The sequence below is a fragment of the Dromaius novaehollandiae genome, chromosome 4 (assembly GCF_036370855.1).
Source record: "Dromaius novaehollandiae isolate bDroNov1 chromosome 4, bDroNov1.hap1, whole genome shotgun sequence".
NCBI classification, from domain to species: domain Eukaryota; kingdom Metazoa; phylum Chordata; class Aves; order Casuariiformes; family Dromaiidae; genus Dromaius; species Dromaius novaehollandiae.
Genome location: NC_088101.1, coordinates 20280592 through 20294703, shown reverse-complemented (window position 1 = coordinate 20294703; position 14112 = coordinate 20280592).

Sequence of the window (14112 nt, the reverse complement as noted above, 5' to 3'; positions counted from 1 at the left end):
TGGAGGCAATCCACTGCCAGGTTAACTTTTGAAGAAGGCATTAGATTAGCTTTCTCTTGCAAATCTCCCTTTTTTAGTATTAATTTCATCCTTGTTTTCTTAAAGCACATTGCAAATATTAATGAATTAAGCCTTCTATCCAGCTGAATCAGGCAATACTTACTGTGACTCCCCAGTTTATACAAGCAGAAATTAAGGAAAGAAAGAGATTTTTGCCACAAATCAAATAAATCTGTCATCAAACTGGAAATGGATCTCCTGTTTTCCAATTTAATACTTAACCACAAATCCATCCTTCTTTCTGATTACATATTTCACTCCCATCAGGACTGAGCAACTTAACCACAAATACCACAGTATCCCAAGTCACTACAGCATGCTATGACATAAGTGTAAAATACATTTCACTTATTTGCAATTAATGGTGTGCATGATCATATTCTGCACTTGTAGTGCTAATATAACATGAATACTTCTTGCAAAATGGAACAGAAGAAAAGAATCCAAGTCTATATTATCTATGAAACTTTCAATGTCATTTTATTTCATTTGGGGCTATGCAATTCTGATTTTCAACCAACTTAACATATGGTATATTTAACAGTAGTACGTATTACATAAATATTATCTCAGCTATACAATAGGCAACAATCTCTGTCACTCCCACACTAGTAAGAAAACTGTGAGGCATCAAGAAGGTGCAGCAACTGCAGCTAAATCAAACTTGGTATTTCATCTCCTTCTTAGTAACCTTTCCTGAAAGGGTTAGAAAGTCAGCAAAACTATCAGACTCTGTACTGCCAAATTACTTTCTGTGTACAGATAATCACTGCACTTTGGAAATACTAATCCAAAAAGCTTCCAGATGCTTTTTGTGAATCACATCTTACTAATTAATTTGCTGCATTTGCAATAAGCCTCTTCCACATAGACTTAATCCTTCTTTAAAAACTGTGAGTGGTATTTGTGCTGAAGTTTTCTGGATTTCATTACAGTGTGAAGTATTTCTTCTCCCCTGTAAATAAACAACAGTTTTCACTTCAAAGCCCACTGAAATGGACTTTTGTTTGATTTTCATATTACATACATCTTTTAAACAGATTTCTAGCTGGTCATGTGATCAAATTTTGCACTAAAGGTATTTTGTGCAGAAGACCAGATCGATAATCCACCAAACTTACCACATCCTTTTCATTAGGGAATTGATCTACTTGGCCTCACTTTAAACACAATCGTTAGATGCAGAAAGATGTGCGACCGAGGTAACAGACATCCTCAGCAGGATGCTGAAGTACAGCACATTGAACTTCAGGAAACGGTGGTAAATTGCCTGCACTGATCCCAGCCTTGTGTGTACCATGCTCTCAGTGGTGCTAACTGTGAAGGTCATGCAACTGTCGGAAAACATGGGTCTGAGAAATTCTCTTGTGGACAAGACCACAGGCTACATTGCATTGATCCAAACTTGCAGGCATAAAGGCAGAACTGGGATAACTTCTGCACCTGAGAGAAACAACTGTGAATGCCTTCTTCACACATCGAGTGAAAACACATGCGTATGGCCTCTGATGCTGTCTGAAAAAGAGTGAAAGAGGAGCAAGTCCTTCATTGTAGAAACCTGCTGAATAAAGGACTGACAAACTATTTTGTGCAGTCAGCACTGAACAGAATGCCTCCAACAACACATTAGCATCATCACTGTCTACCTGGGTCTGTTTCAGCCAGTTACCTCTCATCCACTGCTCCAGTTGGGTCAGCCTTTGGGAAAGCTGTCACAACAAACCACCTTGGGTCAGTGAAACAGACGTAGGGCTAAGCATCCTAAAGAGCCTCACTTAGTCATGCATCTGTAAAATGTGTTTTCCACATAATTTTTGTGAGGTCTTACTGTTCCCATGACATAATGAGTCCAACACAACTCCTATATAGCTTTACAGCAGGTAAATCATACTACAGCTCTTCATGTCCAGTTTTACACTGTGCAGTCAATATTCCTCAGGAAAATCAAACACTTAAATGCAAAAACATCACACTATGCATCACTAATACGTTACCCCCTAAATCATTTCATTCCCACCTCCAATAGCTTCATGCACACACATTTACCAGTCAAAGTGAGAAACCAGAACTAAGGCACAAGGGAGCCACTTAGGGTGACTAGCGATAAGCAGACAAATATCACTTGTATGGTACGAAAATACACGTATTCTGGAACACTCAGCATCCACGCCGCAATTTTTCATGGGTAAAAAGTGCAAAAAATCCTTCTGTTCAATAGTAAAAGCTGATGACAACTTTTTAAAAAAACAAAACAAAACTCAAAACACCAGGTTACTATCTGTAACTAAGAAAAAATATAAAGAAAAGAAAACAGGAAAAGAGTTGCATATGTCCTACAGAGGGTAACAATAAAAAAGCTGTTACGAATCCAAGAACCACAAGGACATGAGTTAAAACCAAACTTAACCTCACACTTTATGCTATAACTTTTACTAAAGAGAAAGGCAACTAAAGAGATCTCCAACATGAAGAAATGTTCCTGACAACAGCCCTAATGTGAACTAATTTGCAGTAAGCAGGCCAGCTGTCTGCATGTTATTTCAAATAATTATGGACTTCACAAGAGCCTTCTCTTTCCACTCGACCTTCATGAGCCCAGGCTGCAAGCTGAAGCTTCTTGGACTGCTGAAGAATCTTAATGTGTAAGAACAGGCACAAATCAGCCTGAAAAGTTACCAGAATTATCCTTAGGACAACGGAAGCAAATGAATCTGGTGCAGCATGGAGACAATTGATTCTGCCCATGAAATACACTCCTTAAAGCAAGAAAGGCAGTGGCAGATGCAGACCGACAAGGAAATGACTTATGATAGCCTAAGCTATCAGCTTTGACTTCCACAGAGTTTTTGTATCTTTGTTTCTCCCCATGTTAATACAGGTATGCCACCCACACTACCTATATCAATTGTGATGATGCCTTTCCAGAAAGAGAGTTAATAAAGCACTACTTTAACTTGATTCTTAGGAATTTTTTTTCCATACTGAATCTGAATTGCTACACAAATTCTTGCAGATACAATAATGTAACTCAAAATATGTAAATCACTCTGGGTCCTGATTTTCCCTCTGTTTCATTTGATTTCAGGTGTGGTGTTATAACTGCTTGCCTCAGCTGTGTAAAGAGGTGACATAAATGAGTTTAGACTGCTATTCTCAAGGGAAAAAAGGTTTGTCTAATTCATTCAAATCCTTATGTAACTTCATATGTAACTAGCTGACATACAGAAAATTCCTAGTAAATTCTGAGATATCAAAGGTGCCTAGCAGGCAGGAAAACCTACTACAGATACTCAGACGGAGAGTTTTCAGGTAGCTGTGATATTGTTGACCCAACTCCTCTGTTCAACCCTGCATAACTGCAATTGATGAAAGAACTTTCAAAAGCTAAAATACTGTAGACAGGTGATTATTTCTATTGCTGCTTATGTTACGTTGGTCTTTCAGAGAACTTCTATTCTGTGGAGTTTTTTTTAAGGTGTGTCCATGGCACTTAACTAGCAATAGTTGAATGAAAAAGGTCTAGCTCAGATCAGAACACCCAAGACAACTAGTCTAACGTTATTTTAGCAAAGCCTTTATAATAGTCCTTAGTAATGGACTGGGACAATCCTGGGTCAGATCCTCAGATTTTGTAAAATTAAATAGCCCTATGTTCAGTGAAACTCTACCAATTTATACCAATAAAGGTTTTATACATTTTAAGTCAAAACCAAAAAGGATTCCATACAAGCATAGTCCAGTAATTGTTACACAAAGCACTTGCCTGGTATGATGGAACACAGCACACACAGCTGTTTGTGAGCCTTTTACTGCATTTCAGGGTTACAGATTTTGTTTGTGGTTTTCATTAGATATGATTTAAGAGACTTTAAAACGTGCACGAAATTCATGTCTTCAGAATACATTAAGAGAAACCGTAGGATGGAAAAGACTTAAGACAGGCTTAAGTGCTCAGTAGGAAAGGAAATGAAGCAGTTTCAGGGTTATCTATAGGTTTTGGTAGAAAGTTACTGATTCTTCTAGATTCTGCTAAAATGATACAGTACCATTCAATTATACTTTGTAGTGTGTTCTTTCTGAGGCTGTATATTCAAAAACAGTAACTACAAATAACACATCCAAAATTAGAACAAAAGGCAACAATAAAAATCATAGGCATGGATTTTTATGGATACCATTTGAAAGGAGAAAAAAATTGGGGGTTCAGTATTAAAATGTACTTGGACATGTGCCTGAACTGTTTTAATAGATACAGAGTTTTCCTAAACCGAGAATTTGATAAGGCAGAGAATACAGTAGTTCTGGTTGAGATGGATGGGACCTCTAGACAAGAAGCTTTTTCCTCTCAGTAATGAAGATACTCTGCAGAAGGAAAAAATGAGAAAAATTCAGAAACAGAAAACAAACTGTTACCAGTGGGGTGAAAGGAGATGGAAAACGTAAGAAAGTGTGGAGCAAATCTGTCAACAGTTTTAAAAACTGGTTAGCAAACCATGACAAAATGGTCTAGGACAAACGAGAAAAAGTCCAAAAGGGACCCATACAGCTTTGAATATTAGGATCCACAAGTAACAATTAATGAAGAGGTCTATGCATAAAGAGAGAAGATGGAACTGGTACAAATGAATGACAGTTGTTTCCTGTCACAACTAAGAAAGTACATTTTATTCTTGCCTCTTTAGCCCTAATACATGAATAACCACAACTGATAACTGTACCTGATCCAGTAGGGAAAGTATTAGAGTTGAAAAGATAAGGAAGTTTATAGAAAGCTCTATTGTTTTCCAAGAACTATAGCCTAGGTTACTCTTTAAATTATTTTGCAGTAATCTGAACAGTATGAAAGCTGCACCTTTAAACAGACAAACTGTCAGGTCTTGAAGGCAGAAGGAAACCATCCAGGTAAGTGAGGTGTCATTTTTCCTTGGAGTGAAGTTAAAGAATGTCAGCTGCCCATCGGAAGATTACATTTGCAAGCTTGTGTAAGTCTGAGCTTCTGCTTCTAATGAAACTGAAGGTAGTAATCATATAAAGAAAAAGAAATACATTTTAAGCATGCAAAAATCAAGAAGCACTCAAATGAAATCCACTTAAAGCATCGGATTTCTGTTTGTACTGAAAATGACAAAGAATGCTAATCTTTGGTTCCTGGCTCCCAGAAGCTTTTGATTTGCGGATTCAACCCAACAAACATTTGAATCCAAACCTAGTTTTATTCACATGAATCATTTCCCCAACATCAACAGCATTACTGACATGTACAAGATGTTAGATGTGTGCATACTTGTAGGATAATACTGTACCTTATATACAACTCCTAAAATGACTGCATTGGTGGGCACTACAGACATGTTTCATTAAGCAGACAGGTTGTAGAAATTATTCCATAGAGTCCTCCGGTACGTAGAAGCCTGACTGCATTTCTCACCCGTCACACAGTGACAACACAATCAAGGGTCTGGAGTATAGCTTAGAATTAAACTAGCACCTCATCACATTTATTGCTTTTAGTCATTTCTCTCTATTCAGCTTCATGGGTGTCAACTTCAGCTTTGATTTTCTTGGTTAAAACTAAAGAATTATTGAATAAAGAAGGGTATTTTATGCCCTTCCGCTACATGTGGAAGATGCATATGCTTAGGAGAGACAGATAGCACTTACAAAAAAATTGCTCTGCTTCATGTAAGGTACAAGTCTCCTCGATTTGATTGCCCAGTCATAAAGTATTACTGTCCTAAAATAGCTTGAGAGCAATAATTACAAATTTTGTCCTACTGTTTTTTGCACCGTGTTGGCTCTTTTCTGTAGATGGAGGTAGATATTAAGTCATAGCAATTTGGTGCATGTGGATGCCTAAATTTTCATGGTCAACAGATGACCTTCAAAAAGAAGCTTGCATTCTTCAAGCTCTGATGCATAGGAATGACTATCCTGAAAGATTTTAAAACTTCTGATAAAATAAGCATGGTAGGTGCACACATCTCAGAATCATGCTGTGTTATCATCAGAACTCGAGGATAACTTGAGACTCCTGTTTCTTTCAAGCAAGGTAAGTGCTAACATCAAATGAATTACATTTGTAAACGTCCTCCACATTGACAGTATACATGTCAATAGCATTTATTTATTCTTGTAACAGTAGCTATTGTGTGTACTAACTGTATACAGATATCTTGCTAATGTAAGATTGTCAAATGCTAAAAACAGCTGCAATTGCAAATTCTCTCAGTAAGGATTCTTCAGCTGGAACATGTTTTACTTTAGATGGCTTTCTGGTACTTATTACAGAGCATATAAAAGTAATCCAATTGTAATAAAGATTCATAAACTAACAGAAGGTTTCAAATTGCACAATTGTTTTAAATCACTTAAAATAGGATTTTCTTTCCAGATTCCTACTATGAACATGAAATATTATTCCAAAGTGGATGGATGTACCTATTTATAACCAAATGTTTGTGTGTAATGGTCGAATGCAAGAAAGAGGAATTAAATATTTATTTTAGTCTTGATTTTCATCCAGTACCTTGGGTAATTTATCCTGCAACCCTAATTACATCCCCCTACATAAGCACTGCAAACATGAAAACTGAGAAAATCTATTTGCTAGGGCTTTTTTTTTTCTTCTTTTCCTAAAGTAAAGAGATGCCTGCGGTCAAATTACTTAATGAAAAGAATTCAGTGTGTCAGCAATCATCTCGACAAAGAAAACATGTCCATTTACAGTATTGTTTAACTATTTCTATAGCTGGTGACCACATTAAATGGGTATTTGAATGGCAACATGCTAGATGAATAAAAACAACCTTCATGGGTGCCAAGTATTAGCTATTTCTACAAAATTAGCTAAAAGCATGTAAAAGCAATGTGCAAAACTACACATATCTGCTACAACTACTGGCCTCTTCGGCTGCCTGAGTAGTGTGTAGTTTATTCTACGTGATTTTAAGAAAGAAACATCAATAAAATACACCCAGAGTTATTATACAATCCTATGCAGCCTATTATGCAATCCAAGCTTATACTGAACCACAGCAATATATGAATCATAGCTCAGGGACTGTAACACAGCAGGCATATGAAAACTGGTATCTATTTATGAATGAAATCTACAATTTGCACTGAGGTAACATGAAAAATAACATTAACTGTTAAAAAATTGTAATAACCAGAAGCTGTGCAGTTCAATAACCTGGTAGTAATTTAAGAATAAACTGAATAAAAGTTAATTTTAGGAAGTCAGTCACTGCTGACCTCAATTAAAAGTGCCTTGACAAATAAAGACACCTAGGATTTGCAACAGTGAATCAGAACTTTGATTTTTCTGGTTTGCAACAGCGGTCCAGATTGCAGGCCTCAGAGAAAGGAGCAGGGACCTTTTTAGCAAACAGGGGTTGGCTGAAATGTGTTGGCCTAAGTTCTAAAACATGAGGCTTCCATCTCCCACAATTCTTTCCTATTGACTACTGTAATCACAGATAACTTCATTATCCGTGTTTAAAAAGAAGAAAACCCCTTTATTTAAAACCTTGTTTTAAATCTTGGCTCAGTGATAGTTTGTCACAAGGAATTCCACTGGCTAAATGTAGATGCCACAAAGCAACATGCATATTAGAAATATGATCACTTAGTTTGTAAATGTACTGGTACACCACAGTTCTGCATTAAGTACTACATTGGCTATGCTACCCCAGGCCACCATTTTTGTATTTTCTTTGCAAAATAACAGGATTCTTTGCATATAAGCTGTTAAAATTGCTTATATGCTTTTCTTGATTTCTGTATGTTTTTAGTATTTTAGTATGTATTTTTATGTAGACTGAATGCAAACAAACAGCAGGTCAGCTTGTCACAAAAACCACATAAGCAACCCCTTCATTTATCAATTCAAACAGGAATAAATAATCCAGAAGTGATCCATAGTCCAGGAAATGCCAGATGAAAAACCTTTCTCCAAATATGTTCTGTGGGTAGGGGGAAAGGAAGAAAGCAAATTGCTAGAGGGAGCGAGTTCCACAGCTGGAGCATCTCAGATAACCATCCTTCATTTGATTCACCCCTCCCTCTTCCACATTTATACCCCGCTGCTCCATTCCACATGCCTGCACCAAAAATACCTCAGCTGTCTTGAAAATATTAGACCAGTCTATATTATAAAAATCAGTTCTTCAGTGGAATAGTTACTCCATTACTTTTTTTTCTTTTAATCGGTAAATTAAAACAGAATTCTAGACTTCATATTTATTTCACAGGTAAGACTTCCTTCATGTTTAACATTTTCTATCATATCACAGCCACAGCCTGTTCCCTTTGAGGCTGTTCTCTAACCCGTACAAGTCTATAGGACTAGATGGGCTGTATCTGAGGGTACTGAGAGAGCTGGCTGACATGCTCTTTATTATCTTTGAAAGGTCATGAAGATTGGGGAGGATCTCCAATGACTTCAGACAGGCACATCTTACAGCAAGAAGGACAATGCAGGGAACTGAAGGCAGGTTGCCCTTACTTCTATCTCTGGGAAAAGCATGAAGCAAGTCATGGAAGCCTTCCAACCTGATGATTCCCAGTAACTGTGTAGCCTCCTTAAGAATCATATCTCACCTCCCAAGTCAAGCTCTAAAACCACAAAAATTCTCTCTTCTTTTCCATACCTGCAACACCTTTTTGTCAACATTTATTCTGGCATATCAATCCCTAATCCTTCCAGAAGGAACTTCTTGATTCACCTGTAACTGGAGTCATGCTAAGGTCTTTGATGTGCTACTGTTACAGAGTGAATGATAAAATTACAGCAAGTCTAAGGAAAAACCGCTGAAAGTGAGAAACACATCGAGCTGGGCATCAAGACAACGCACAAGATAAAGGAAAGCTAACTGTGAGCTTTCTGTCCCTTGGCACAAGATTAATTTACTTCCACATTTTTGCCTAGATGTGTCTTTTACTCTTTATTTCTTTCCTATCCTGGAGTTGATGTCCCTTTGTTACTTCTGTCCATTACTGGATGACTGCGTTTCTCTTGAATATAACTTAGAATTATATTGTTACAATTGCCGGTATTTTAGCTCCAACAGAGCGTGATGTTGGTAACAGTTTAGAGTACGGTAACTTACTCATCTTAATAAATTTGAAAATAATTCCTTCTAAAACCTCTGAATTTGAATTATAATGACAAATCAAAGGTTAGAACATTAAATGCAGCAAAAGTAACTGAAAGCAAACCAAACTCTTAAAAATGTTAGAAATGACAAAAATGACATATTAGAATAAGGGGCACTTTAAGTACACTGGCATGTTATTTTAAATTGACACTTTACACTCAGAAAAGCTGTTCACAATTAAAAATATGCATGGAATGCTATTCCAACACACCCAAAGTAATAATCCAGGCTGGAAAACTAGCACCGAGAGAGGAGAGAAAAAGAAAAATGGGAGCTATTATAACACATTATTAGAAAGATAAAATAACAATTACTTAGGACTGATGAAAGCACAAGAATTTCAAGATGAACCAACATTTTTGATGGATTAAAGTGTCCAAAAATACTGACTAAGGACAGTTTCTAAAATTAGACTTTGATTATGGCACAGGAAGTGAACATTGCTAAGAAGCAGAAATGCCTTTTCTTCTGGATGCTGCATCTATTTCTAATGCTTTTGCAATTAGCAAGTTGTAGTTTTTCCAAATTTCATGGCCACAGAGCATGATTATTAAAATTATTTTAGTTCTCACATAAATAAGATTCTCCTGTTTGGCTTCACTATTCATCTAGTTGCACTCTGATTTTGAAAGCAGACAAAATAGAGATTTTTATTCTAAGCTTCAGAAAAAAAGGTGACTCAATCCTCACTAATTTAGAAAAAACACAGGGTGCTATTGTTGATGAATGGATACCGAATTCAAGATGACAAATACTGAAAAGAAGGGATGAGAAGAAAAAAAGAGAAAGGCAAGACCAGCAGTAGCATGATGGGTAATAAATTATTTCCATGCTCCAATATACTTGCTGCCAACTAAACATAAACCACAGCTGGCAGAGGAAGTATATAAGGGTCTAAAACGGCAAACAAATGATATCACATCAGCATGATGCCATCACATCAGCAGCATTTTCCAGCTTCAGACTTTTTAAGTGAGAACCAGTTATGGTTGTTCTCTGTCAGGGGTTTTTCTATGCATTTCGATCAGTGGGTAGTATGTGCTTTTTACAAGATTGTCACGGTAAGTCCAATAACACTGAGTTGCAATACATCTTACTTCTCCTTGTGCCATGTATAGGTGCAGTATCTTATGACCTGCTAATGAAATGCTTCCTTAGCGCTAAAGGAACGAAGTCTGCATTGCAAGCATCTGTCGCTTTGATTTGGGCACACTTGGTATACCCCTCCGGGCTATTACTGTATTACTATGCTTCGTAGTTACATAAGCCATGACCCATCTCACTTGCACGTCCGTGTAAGTACAAAGAGCTCATTGTGGGTTAATATTTTCTGTTGTAGTTCCAACCTCCATACCCATTTGCCTTTCTGCTGCATGCACGTCTACTTTAGAAACTTACAGAATGCATAGGATTCTACCACTGCTCAAGTCCAAAATAGATAAAACAGTTCAAGAGCTTTCCGTTTCTTTTCATCTGGAGGTCATGACTGCAATATCGTATACAAATTCTACTAGCTAATTTTTACATGACCTCTCAGAAGATCAATTTAACCCAAACATTAGTATTTACATTTGACACTAACTCAGGTGTTTTTAAAACAGAAGCTCCTTAAAACAAATCTTAAAATTCTCCAAATACCCACAGCAATGGAGTCCAAACACTGAAGGGGCTCTGGATAAAGAAAAAAAAATTAAGCAGTCAGGTTTCAGCTATGTAAAGTCCGTGAATGAAAATCTATCGTCTTCAACATCATTGAGAGGTTGCCATTATCCTCAGTACAGATTTCAACCTTCATATATCCTCAGCAAATGCCATTCTAACTCTTTAAGCTCAAGCGAAACAATACACTCGAGGAAGAATGACAAATCTATTGCAATAATATGATAATAAAACTGCTGAAACAACACAGGCAAGCTATTAGGCAAAGACGGGGCAGTGCCATGTACTGGAAATAAGAGCTAAAGTAGGAACAGTGGAGATCAGTTACTCACAGACTGTGATCAATTAACAAGACTAATTTAAGGTGCATTTCAACTCATGTAACAGATTCACATTTCTGAATGATATTGAAAAACTAAAAAACTAGGTTAGCAATAGAATTGGTAGTACTATTCATTATAAGTATCATAATGTCATTTAGCAAACCTGTTTGAAAGTCTCCATCACAGCTGGTGCTGTACAAACTTATAGAAGACCTGCAACAATCAGGTCTAAATAGTCTAAAAGGGAAAGAGCATAGCGTTAGTCAATAATTTAACCTCTAGAATCACTGATTATTTAATCAGTTTATTTAACTTATTAATTGGTTAACAAGAAAACCTCAAATTGTATCACTCACTGCATAAAATGAGCATCTCCACTAGCGCCTCTGAAAAAAGAAAGTACATGAGAAATTTAAACAGTCTAAAATAATTCTGAGTTATAAGTTAAGATATATACGACTTGACACATAAGAAGTTAAAACCGCATTCTGCTTTCACTCAGAAATGACCTGAGTGAAAGGTTTATTAGTTTATTAATAAAGGTTTATAAAGGTTTATTTATTATTACCTTATTTATAAACATTTATGAGTTTATTATAAACTTACCCTAAATACTTTTCCTTATACATGAGGCTGATCATGACAATTTTCAAAATACAGGTTATCTTCATTGAACAGATTCATTTTCAGGCCAGGAGTGCAGAATGGGACACTTCATTATTTCATTAAATTTCTGAGGAAATAAATGCTATAATCAAAGAGAAAATGAACCTGGTTTCAGTGTTACCACTTGCATACAACTTTAATCTACTATTCATTTAGAAAATCTAGTGTCTTTTAATAACAGTTGTAATAAGCTGAAACTTGCTAAGGGCTAGCTACTGAACCAAAACCATGAAAGCCAGATAGTTTAAGTGGAAGTTTGTGTGGAAAGTTCTGAGGTCTGCTTCCTTTCATTAAAAATGCAAATGAATAAAAACTTTTCAAACTAGATATGTAGACAGCTACATGTACCATATCTAGTTTTTCCTTTTTTAAAAAAAGCAAAAGCAGCAAGAAAATGGAACTATAGGAACTTAGGCTGAGACTGTACTGACATCAGGAATCTGATGGTATACCAGGCAAATGCTCCTAGACAAAAACGATAGCAGTACTTTGATATGTTTAAAGGAAATTCTGAACTCTGCTCTTCTTTCTGCGACAACTAAGCAACTAAACACTAGGATAATTCTAAAACCATCACTTCAGCTGTTCAGTTGCATTTTTTTAAGCAATGATCTTCTAGCTCAATACTCTTAAAAAAAAGTTAAGAATGATAATCGGGGGCAGGGTAAATTGCTAATCCTAAATCAAAATCTTGACTGAAAACAGCTGACACTGATAGTGCCTAGCCACGCTAATACCCATATAAACCCATTATAAAATCAGCTGTTGGCCATTTCAATGCAGACCACTTAAAGCCTACAAATTTACATACATACACACTTGTGCACTCGACACCCTGGACAATATCTACTTCTTGTTACGAGACACAGCATTGCATTATAATGGCATGTCACCTAGGAAGATACCAAATAAAAAGACATTTCTGCTTATTAACATTCCCTTTAGAAATGAGAGCTCTACCAGTTAACTGTAAAGTCAAGCACTAATCAGAAACAGAAAGCACCAATCTATAATTTATTGCAGCCCTTCAAATGAATTATTTTGCATGTGTCATTGTACGAATAATCAGTGGGGGATTTTGACAACGTGTAACTTTCATAAATTGATTGATTGGTTTAACAGAATAATACTCACACTGCCTGCAGGTTTTTTGCCAAGATTAAGCCACAGAGGAAACCTAGGGGGGGCACAACATTCATACCTAGGAATGCCCTTTGTATATTACTACCTATGCCTAAATATTCGCATTACTAACACCTCTTGAAAGGTCATCACTGAAGAAGCAGATAATTAACATGATAAGGATAAAAAGAAACAAGGAAAAATAAAGATACATGCACCCACAGATGACTATCTTTAACATACAGAGGAACTCAGTTCAGTTTGGTCATCTGTTCCCTGTTATAAACTTGGTTTTTTCCAGCATTACTGGCTACAAGGGTAACATTAAGTCAGACTGGCAAGACAATGGAAAATTATGACTATGTTAGGACAATGTTTTGTTCACCCTACTCATCCAGATAGTCCCAATGGGGCCAGACACTTGAGAAAGACCAACAGCATTTAGGCCTGCATCTTGTACATCAGGCTAGTTCCTTGCATAACATGCTGCTAGAAGCAAAACCACCGTTGTTCACTTATCAGGATCACACTGTCCAGTCACCTTGCTCACAAAATTCTCAGCCCTATTCATTCTGTATTGTTTATGCATTAACAAAATAACATATCTTAACATTAATATAATTGAACTCACATTTCTAGAGCAAAGTACATGGCACAGAATGGCAATTTAATCTGCAGTAAATCAGCCACGGTAAGCTGTTAAAAATATGCTGCTAATGCTTTTTTCATGTTTCTCTTCATGTTTCTCTTTTCAATAAAGAAAACACCAGTTCACCTCCAAGCACAGTTCAGATTTTACTATTCATAGTAGTGCACCTCCATCCTTAGTCAAGAGAAAGGTTCTATTCTCCTGACAGGAAAAGAAACAAGAGCCCGTTGATACTGATAGTGACCAGGTCAAAAAGCAGTGTTACAAATGGGATGCAGTCTCACTATCCTGCAAGGTTTATGGGTGATCGGTACAACAAAATGTCATCAGAGTACCCACAACCTATGAAGCACCCTGTCACAAAACTTGCTTTCCATAGTGTGGACCATCCAAGAAAAGTGAATGCTATGATGCACATAAACACCACGCTAACTTTGCTGTTTCTCTCCACTGCTTCTGTAAATCTTTTTCTTCC